This window comes from Ochotona princeps, unplaced genomic scaffold (genome assembly GCF_030435755.1).
Source record: "Ochotona princeps isolate mOchPri1 unplaced genomic scaffold, mOchPri1.hap1 HAP1_SCAFFOLD_431, whole genome shotgun sequence".
Taxonomy (NCBI): Eukaryota; Metazoa; Chordata; class Mammalia; order Lagomorpha; family Ochotonidae; genus Ochotona; species Ochotona princeps.
The window spans coordinates 113,202-123,586 of NW_026696420.1; positions in this window are offsets into that span (position 1 = coordinate 113,202).

The following is a 10,385-nucleotide window of genomic DNA, read 5'->3' on the forward strand; positions in this document are numbered from 1 at the left end:
CGAGTTACAGTGTCTCAGGCAGCTAGGTTTACAACCATTTGACATATAGAAACCTCTGATAAGTTGTTTTGCATTTCTTGATAAAAATAAAACTAAAGGTATGTTCAGAGTCATTAGTATTGTTTTCTTCTGAGATTTCATGTCAAAAAAGCTGTATACTTAAGTCATAAAGGCATAACTTGGAGACAAGAAGAAACTATGTATGTGAACGTATAGTGGAATGCCCCTCACCTCCTATGTGTAAGTACAGTGAAGTTTCAAATGTTGCTCTTTGGTAAGCGTATGACTTTAGATAATAATCACAATAGCCTAATATTTTAGTTTCCGAAGTAAATTAGATAAAATTTTCTGAAACAAACTGGGGGAAATGTAAAAAGAATCAATATTTCCAATTATAAATTTATGTGCTTTTTTTGGCTTCTTAGAATAAGTAAAAGGCAAGAACCTTTTAAAAAACATATTGTAATAAATTTTGTGCATATAAAACCCCAAAATCACTTTATAAATTTTCACTAATATGTAAGTTAATGAGAGTAAGACATAACTTTAAGCAATATATGAAAATTTAGATTTAAATTTGAAAAGATGTGTGGGAGGGAGGATCACTGAGGGAGTATGTTACAGGTGAGGAATGACTCCTGGGGGACTTGCACCAACTAGGCTGCTGCACAGGCAGGTAAGGGGGGGCTGAGACCAGGTGCTTTGGAGAAGGGAAACTAGAAATTAGAAACTGCTGTGTCTCCTTGGCAGAGATTTCTTAAGAGCTCTGTTTTAATTGACTGGCAGATAAAAGAACATTTATGTCAATTAACATTTTACATCAACTGAAATTAGTTCTGGTTCTTTTTGTTACACACAGAAGGCCAAAGAAAGCAAGTGGCCAGTCCACTTGGTCACACCAGTGCATCCAGCCTTGTGGGAGACCCGAGCTGAGCTAGTTAGTATTGACCATCACCCTCTGGTCAAAGGAAAGCTAGGGCTGGGTCGTGCCTGGCAGGGCTCGCCACAGGACCACCAGTGAGTATCAGGCAAGAGGTGGGCCACAGAAGGCTGCACCGTGACACTAACTAGCCATGAGAGCACCGGGTCCGGGAGCAGATTCTGTGGGGGATGTGGGCTCATCCCTGTGGGACTGAAATAGCTGCTGGTTTGCAAATTAGACAAAATGACAAATAAGGAGATGCCCCTGTATGGGACTCAATCTTTTTGGATATGCATGTGACTGAGCCTCATGTGGCACAGCAAGAATAGTAATTTTTCCTGTGAAAGACCTTAGTGTCTGGTCTTTCAGTCCATGAATCCCATAACATTTTCTGGTGCGTTCGCTGGAAAATGGGACAATGGTTTTTATCACCACCTCCCACTAGGACCCGAGCGTTGCTGAGGATGTCTGGGGGATGAGCAGGGAGAGTAAATGTTGTTGGTCCAGTGGATTGTTTGTTCAGTTGGAAATGACATTCCCCCGTGGACTAAGGCAACCCTAGGAGCACAGTGGAACCCTGGGCACAGTGGTCAGCACTGGCAGGAGCCCAGTTTCAGCTTGTTTGGCAGACTTGCCTTGAGGGGCAGAAGGGAGCTTGGTTATCTGCTGGAGTTACCCAGGTCATGCTGTGAGCTGCTAGAGTGCAGCGATGAAACCACAACTCAGAGTCAAAAGTTGGAGTTGAAAGTAATTTTGGGTTCATATGAATCTAATTTTGAGCTTGATTCAAATGAAGAAATGTTATAATATCAGAGCATCTTAAATCATTAAGGTATCATTACTAGGGATAAATTGGGGTTAAAGGCAGATGAGTTCCACGCTTCTAAACGTATTCTTAGATCATTTTAACATTTCAAATGCTAAGGATTCTGAGTTTGTTACCAAGTATGTTTTCACAAATTACCCACATAGGAAACATAGTTTAACACAGGTTTAAATGAATAAGCTTCAAATTTAATGTTTTTAACGAAGAAAATTTAGTCTTAGTCTTTTTAAAGATTCATTTTTATTGCACAATAAAATATGCAAGAGGAAGAGAGAAAGACAGGAAGATCTTCCTCCATTAATTCTCTCCTCAAGTGATCATAATGGCCAGTGCCTAGCTGATCCGATCAGAAGCCAGGAGACAGGAGCTTCTTCCTGGTCTTCCACATGGGTGCAGGGTCCCAAGGCTTTGGGCTGTCCTAGACTGCTTTCCCAGGCCACAAGCAGTGACCTGGTTTGGAAGCAGGGCAGCGTTCAAGGTGAGGACACCTGCGTTCAAGGTAATAGGGTACCACACCATTTTCCAGATTATTTATTCTTAATTTGGGGAAGTTTAAAGGATTAAATTTCACAATGTAATTGAAGAAATCAGCAAATGAAAGCTGAGTCACAAGCAAGAGAATGTGTTCCTCATGAGAACTGTTATGAAAAAGAATTTTGGGGACTTGGCCTGTTGTCTTAATTGGCTAATCCTCCACCTTCATGTTCCAGGATCCCACATGACGTCTGGTTTATGTCCTATGTCCTCCTCTTCCCCTCCAGCTCCTAGCTTCTTTCCTGGGAAAGCTGGAGAGGTTGGCCCAGAGTCTGGGACCCTGCACCCATATGGGAGACCTGGAAGAGGCTCCTGGTTCCTGATTTCAGATCAGCTCAGCACCAGTCATTGCAGCCACCTGAGGAGTTAACCAGTGGATGAAGGATCTTTGTTTTTCCTTCTCACTGTAATCTGCCTTTCCAATAGCAAATATAAAACTAAATCTGAGAAAAAGAGGACTTTTTGATCAAGTAAAGCATTGCTTGCAAAAATGTCATACAAGAGAATAACTATTCAAGGGAAAGATAAGACAAAACTACTAAAACATTCAAGTGAGTTGCAGAAGGTTTGAACAAGTAATACAAGGTTTTAGGGGCATATATCTGAGAATTTGAGTGAGAAAATAGACCATAATTCTTAAAATGTTGTTTATAATTTTGTCTAAAATTTAATATCAAAAGTACACTGACTCAGAATTAGAACCTAGTTGTCAGGAGCCATGTACTACAGCTACACTGAAGCCATTTTGAATATAGACCTATGGGACAGTGGAAAACCCCCGGTTGGCTAGATGCTTGGGAAAGAAGTTATGAAGCTAATCACACGCTTAGCTTCAATTGTTTCTAGCAACTGTTTCAGAATGTGATTGATGCTGTACTTACCGATATCTTGTTACTGATTACCTACGCTATTGTCGATATGTTGGTTACTATTGTTGACATGGTGGCTGCTCAAGAACAATCGGTCTTGAGACCATGGCCTGCGTCCCAGTTTCTCCTTCCCTCCCTGAGCCTTAGTTACTGAAGAATATAAAAACCCTCAGTTGAAATCAATAAACTGACAGCTTGATCAGACCTACTGTCTTGCTGTCCATTCTTCGTGTCTCTTGTCCCTTCATTCTCTCCTAGGTGACTGCGACCCCGTTGACTGTCCTGCTGGACAGGACACCTAGTTTGTTCATTAATCTTCTGTTAAAGCAACAAGTGCTATTTTTGTGTGAGATTGTACTTGTTTGTATTGGAAAAGCAGATTTACAGAGAGCAGAGACAAAAAGATCTCCCACCCACGAGCTTCCTCCCCACTTGGCTGCAATGGCTGTTGCTGAGCTTGGCTATGCAGTAGGACCTGGTGGGAGACTTTGGACACGAAAGCACTGGGCGCAGGCAGCTCTTCTCAGAAAGGGAAACACATGGCCTTCATGTCAGGATTAATCAAACACACAAGAAGAAGCTTAATGGAGAAATGATTTTATTACACTATCCTGTGGCCAAATCCACTTTCAGGATGACAGACTTTGAGAATACAGAATTTTTTGCCCCAGCAGAATGCAGATAACACAAAGGCTTAAATCAATTCTTGTCTTATGTGAAGCTAGCAATTGTTAGAATAATTATTCTCATGTTAAGAAAAGAAAAGAAAGAGAGAAGACATTAACATAGTGTCTTGGTATGTTTTGGTTTATTTACACTCAAGGAAAGCATAAGAAGAGATAGCTTTGAGGCCAGGGACACTCTCTTCTGTTATTTTTAACCCGAGGGAGGCACAAAGGAGAGAGAGCACTGTGGATTTTGGTCTGCCCCTCAGTGTTCCAAGGTTAGACACAAGCCCAGGTGTTCCCGCTTGTGAATAGTTTCCTTGTCCACTGATGCACTCAGCTCCTTCAGCCCCACGTGTGCTTTCTGCATTGGAAGAGGTAAGAGGGAGAAAGGAATTCTGAGCAAGCCTTCTCTGTGCTACATGACTACTGGACTATTTCAAAGAACTATTTGAAAGGACCAGTTGAAAGCAGATTTACTGAGAAAGCACAAGATCCTCAGAGCAGTTTTACTGAAAGAATGAGATAAAGAGGGAGAGAGAGAGATCCTTCATGTGCTGAAGGACTCCCCAAATGGCCACAACAGCTAGAACTGAGCTGATCTGAAGCCAGGAGCCAGGAGCCTATCCAGGGCCCTAACACCTGAATCATCTTCCACTGCTTCTCCAGGCCATAGACAGGCTTCTCCAGGCCACAGGGAGCTGGATCAGAAGTGGAGCAGCCAGGAAACAAACTCACACCTACATATGCTGCTGGTGCTATTTAGGCAGAGGATTAGCCTGCGGAGCCATTCTGGTCCCAGTACGGCAAAATTCTAATCAACAGAATGTCAACAGGTGTCATTTCTTCTGTAACAATAGACACCGTAGTGCCCAGTGTTTTCCTGCTGTGTTTTGTGCAGGAGAATTCTAGGTCCAGGCAGACTGTAATTGCCACCTGCATGTGATGCCTAGTGAACTCAAGTTAATTGGCCTTCACAAAGTCTGTAAGGCACACAGTATCACCGATCAGTCCAAGGAAGTCATGAGCACTGATCACCCAGGAACGTGGACACGAGCTGATGGGTTGCATGTCAGTGAATATGTAAAGAGGACTGGGAGATGAGCACTGAGAGAAGGAGACAACAGAATGTGATCAAGTGGAGACAAGTGCACTCATGGCTTTGTGAAGCACAAAGCAAAGAGCAACCCCAGTGTATCATATTTCCTGATCAGTTGCTACAGCTTAGTCACGTCCTCAGGCTAAGTTAATGACTGTCTTTGGTATGGAGAACATCACACAACAGCTTAATGCATCAAACATGCACATGATCTCAGTAAGAGCAACCTGCTATATGCATAGTGGTGTTTGGTGTGGTTTTTGACCCCATTCGCCTACATGCACAGCCACAGGTTCCAGGCAGCCCTACTCCCAGGTCATGACTCTGAGATAGCTACCTGTGCCCATGTGCTGACAATTTTTCCTGAAGACAAGAGCTTTGAGACACTGGCACGCACAATGCCGTGCTTGGCTTCACTGTGTCTGCACACGCATGTCTCATTGTCTTCCTTGGAGTTTCCTAGCAACCAGCTGCAAGCATGAGAATTAACTTTGGGTCAGACTCTGGGCAGCCTCAGCTGAAGACAGGCTTATGTACAAAGACTTTAACTCTTTTCACACACCTCTCAGCCCCAAGTTTACTTGTAAGAACTCCCACCGCTGACTCCAAAGGGAGCCCAGGAATTTACCATAGACACTTGGTTCCTTGCCAGACACTTTTGCAGTAAACACTACTTTCCTCACCGCAGGGTCAATGTTGGGCCTGCTGTGTGTGTGTGAGAGGACCAGGTTTGGGGCTCCATAGCCACACCTCCCACCAGCTGAGGGTATTTTATACAATTAGAGGAAGAAAGAAAATAGAATTTTCATGGTTTGACCTCTCCATGGTTTTCAGGAACCACTGTGTTATGAGTTTCCCATTTTCTCTTAGCTCTGTTGCGACACAAATATGGCCCCACCTGGCCAGAATCCAAGTCTGAGTTCACACTGGAGAGCTTCCTAAAATGTCACCATGCTGACAACCCGAGCTTGCAAGAAGTGAGCATGATGGCTTAATGAGAATATTGTTTCTGTTACATATGTTTTAAAAACCATTGTGAAGACAATTGAGTGTAAGCAGATGAGTGCCTCAGTGTACTGTAGTAGCTGGGTTCCTTGCCTTTACATGCCCGGATCCCGTACGGTTATAATTCCTGCAGTCCTGCTTTTGCCCAGCTCCCTGCTTATGGCCTGGGAAGGCCGTGGAGGATGGCTGAGGGCCTTGGGACGCTGCACCTATATAGGGGACCTGGGAAAGGCTCTTGGCTGCTGCCTAGCGATCGTTTCCACTCCAGCCATTGTAACCACTGGGGAATGAGTTAGCAGACAGAGGATCCTGCTGTCTCTCCTCCTCTCTTTTATCTTACTTTCAAATATAAAAGAAATGAAACTTAAAAATAATAAAGCAGATATTGTTACACATTTAGCATATTGCCCTTTCTATGAATACGAAAAAAAAAGAACAGGTTCAAGCAAGCCTAATGGAGAAATCTCTGCTCTCAATGGCACCCAGGGCAGCTAGTGGAGCAGTTGAGATCGGGGCTTGCTGAGAACAGTTCTTTCCTGTAATAAAAGGTGACTGTCCTTGGAATATATTCATGACACTGAGACTCTCCCAGTGTAAATGGCTCCCCAGGCCACCATGGAAGTCACTGGTGGTGCCTGTTGCCCTGACTGCATCTGAGACATGTGGCCTGCTGTCTCTGCTCTCAGCTTCTCTCTGCTCTCAGCTTCTCACTGCTCTCTGTCCTTCTTTCCCTCCACTCCCCATCCATCAGGCTCCACGCCCCTGTTTCCTGCTCATTCACATGGGACCTGGATCCCCTTTTGCTTATCCATGTCCCCTTTTCCCACAATGAAGAGACCTGCCTAGGTTGCCTGTTACCTCGGAAATCAGTCTGATTGAGAAATCACAGTGGAATTCACTCAGTGGTCAAGTTGAGGATGGGAATCCAAAACAAACTGGTGGATACTTGAAATTGCTCATCTACTAGCCTATGTGTGGCTGCAGCATCTATGCTTTTGCTGCAAGGGATCAAGGGGAAAGAGTGAGAGTGAGCATGAGAGAGAGAGACATGGGGTGGTTGTAGATTTGTAGGTTGTTTAGATTGTATTTGTCATTGTATCTGACATTCTTGTAAGTACCATGTAAGCATGAATACTCATGCATGGAACTGCTTGTAAAAATCATGTCCTGCTGAGTGTGGTGACCTACATCCCACCCTAGTGAGTGGTTTATGTATTTATAGGATCTGAAAACAACTGTGTTTTTAATGAAGTAAGGTTAATGAAGCATAGTTAAAACTGATCTAGCTTGTTAGAAAGGCTCTAGAGGTTCACTGGCTTCTACGATGCTGATTTTTCTAGGCTCCTGGCTGACCCTAGTTGGTGGTCTTGGGGAGTTGAAGAAGCTGTACTTGCTGGGAATGCACTGCAGAGCCTCTTCCCAGAGCGCACGCTGGCCGACTGGGCCTCTCAAGGGTTTAGGATCTGGTGTTGGTCCCTGCATTGAGTGCTTTGTCTTTGGAGCTGACAGAAGGAAGGAAGAATTGTGTTGTCTGAGCTGTCACTGCTATTCAGTCATCCTGGGAGAGGAGAGTAGCCCTGCCCCCCCAGAGTCCCTTAGGGGCTGATGGGGTGTCCAGAGCCCATGGCAGCATTCTCCCCTCTGCTGCCATTCTGCACAACACAATTGGTTGGAGGGCACGCCCAGGAGGGAGTCTGCTTAGTGAAATCTGTGGGCTCATTCCTTAATTATTTATAGAAATAAAAATTAGAGATAGATTCTAGAGAAGTTTTTCAACAAGTGATTGTGAAAAGAAGGAAAGGAAAGCAGATGGGGTGTTCCTGAGTGGGAGCTTCAGGGAGCGTGTTGAGTGTCATGGGTTTAGAGGAGTTCCCTGAGACCTCATGCATTGCTCAACTGGGCAGGCGTTTCTCTGGAGAAATCTTCCCCACTGGTGGTCTCTAATTAGGAAATAGCTGGATAGTTCCTGTGCTGCCCACTGGAAAGTGTGATTGGGCTGGTCATCTGGTTAGAGACCAACAGTGACCTTCCTGAGAGCAAGTTTGGCAAGGTTCCCTTCTCATGAGGTGTGTGGTGTCTCAGAATTTAAACACTATTCAATTATGTTTCCCAATACTCATAGTGTGTACAAAAAAGGGGCAGTGAGATGGTGGCCTGGGGGAATGACCTCATAAGTCTTTTTTTTTATAAGATTTTTCTTTTTATTACAAAGCCAGATATACAGAGAGGAGGAAAGATGGAGAGGAAGATCTTCCATCCGATGATTCACTCCCCAAGTGATGGCAACGGCCAGTGCTCTGCCAATCTGGAGCCAGGAGCCAGTAACTTCCTCCAGGTCTCCCATGTGGGTGCAGGATCCCAAAGCATTGGGCCATCCTCGACTGTTTTCCCAGGCCACAAGCAGGGAGCTGGATGGGAAGTGGAGCTGCCGGGATTAGAACCGGCACCCATATGGGAACCCGGCGTGTTCAAGGTGAGGACTTTAACTGCTAGGCCATGCTGCCGGGCCCAACACCATAAGTCTTACCCCTGGATCTGACATTCATTTTAGAGGGCTTGAATAGCCTTTGGGAGTTAGATAACGCTAAGGGGACAGCGCCTTGTTGGAGCAGTCTGAGCTTCTGCTTACAGTGCTGGTAGCTGGTATCCCATATGGGCACAGGTGCGTGGTCCAGCTGCTTCCCTTCTGATCCAGCTCCCTCTGTCTCCTGGCCTTAAATCATCCCAGGCCCAGCCAGTGCGGCCATTGGGGGAGTAAACCAGCAGATGGGAGACCTCTCTCTCTCTCTCTCTCTCTCTCTCTCTCATTTTACCTTTCAAATAAATAGATCTGATGTTTTTTCTTCATAAAAGATGAAAAGGGAGACTAATGTGATTATGAAGGTGGAGACTGAGGCTGTGTCCATGGCCTGGGAATTGCTGAGTGGCCAGCAATCAGTGCTGCTGGAGAGCCCTGCAGCAGGTCTCCTGTCACAACCTCAGAAGGGACATGATCCTGGCCTGTAATTTGGCTTCTGGCTGCCAGATGGACGTGTGTCATTCTATGCTTGTGGTACTATGTTATGGTAGCTTTTGTGGCGTGCCTAGTCTGCCTTGTAGCCTCACCTAACCAGAGGACATGTGAGGATTCTAATCCACTTACCTGCTCCCTGACATGCAGAGGTGCTAAGCAGCTTACCTGCCTAATCTGCCTAGCACAGGAGTGGCACCAGCTGCCTGTAGTCGGCATGCCTTGCCTGAGCTCCTGCACTTGAACATGGCCCTGATGGGCAGGGAAGAGAGACAGCTGTGCAGTGCTACTGCATGGTGTCCTGGAGATATTGGCAGGCTAGGCAGAGTAAAGCCTTGTGGACGCTGCCAGCCCCTGCTCTGTTCCCAGCTGTAAACTCACACAGCTTCTATTGTTAGTTGGTATTGTCCAAGTGGAGGCATCTGTGAGAGCTTTGGGGACAGGAGACTTTGGCCTCCTTGTTCTTGTCCTGTTGGGATCACAGGGGTTGATTCTATTGTACACAAATGCACTCAGGTGGCCGTCAAGAACCAGGTGCCCTATATTCTCGTTGGGACTCCACAAACTCCAACCTTTAAGGCATCATCAAATGACTGCCCTCACCTCCCGGTGCTGATGTGGTTTGGCCGCAAAAGCAGCACTCTCTGCCACCGCACACCACCCTGCAATACAGGAGAAATAGGAAAAAATGGAAACATTTATCCTACCCCTGTTCCTCCCCCATTCCTCCACACGTTGACCCTCCACAAACCAATCAGAGGTCCACATGGGCATGCATCCCACTCAACTATGTAAACAATATTCAAAACAAAAATTGAAAAGGTCAGAGTTATTGTGAGAATAAGGAAGGAAGAGAGAGAGACAGAGAGAGAGAGAGAATTTACTATTGCTGTTTCATTTCCAAATGGCCAAAACATCCAGTACTGGGCCATGGACAAAGCTAGGAGATAGGAGCTAGAAGCTGCAATTTTCTCCCATACCATGGAGGGGCCCAAGCACTTGGGTCATGCCCCACACCTTGTCATGTTCTTTAGAAGGGAGCTGACTCAGGAGAGGAGCAACCAGGACTCACGCTGGCACACATATGGGATACCAACTCAGCTTAACCTACCATACCACAGTGCTGACCCTATAGAGCACTGGTTTCTATTTTCTCTCCACTGCAGTTAGGAAAGACATTGGTATGATGACAATTTTCTTAAGTTTTGAGACTGATTCCCAAACTAACAGGTGGTCCCATTTGTAGACTGCTCCATGGCAGCTGAGAAGAATGTGCGTTCAGCAGCTCCTAGGCGGCGTGTCCTGTAGGGCTGGTGCGTCCATTTGCCTGTGCAGTGATTGAAGCTTGGTGCTCCTCACTGACTTCCTGTCTGACTGCTCTCTCCTTTGCTGAAACTGAGCTGTGGCATCTCCCTCTACTGCTGCCATCACTGCTTCTCACTTACCTCTGTCAGT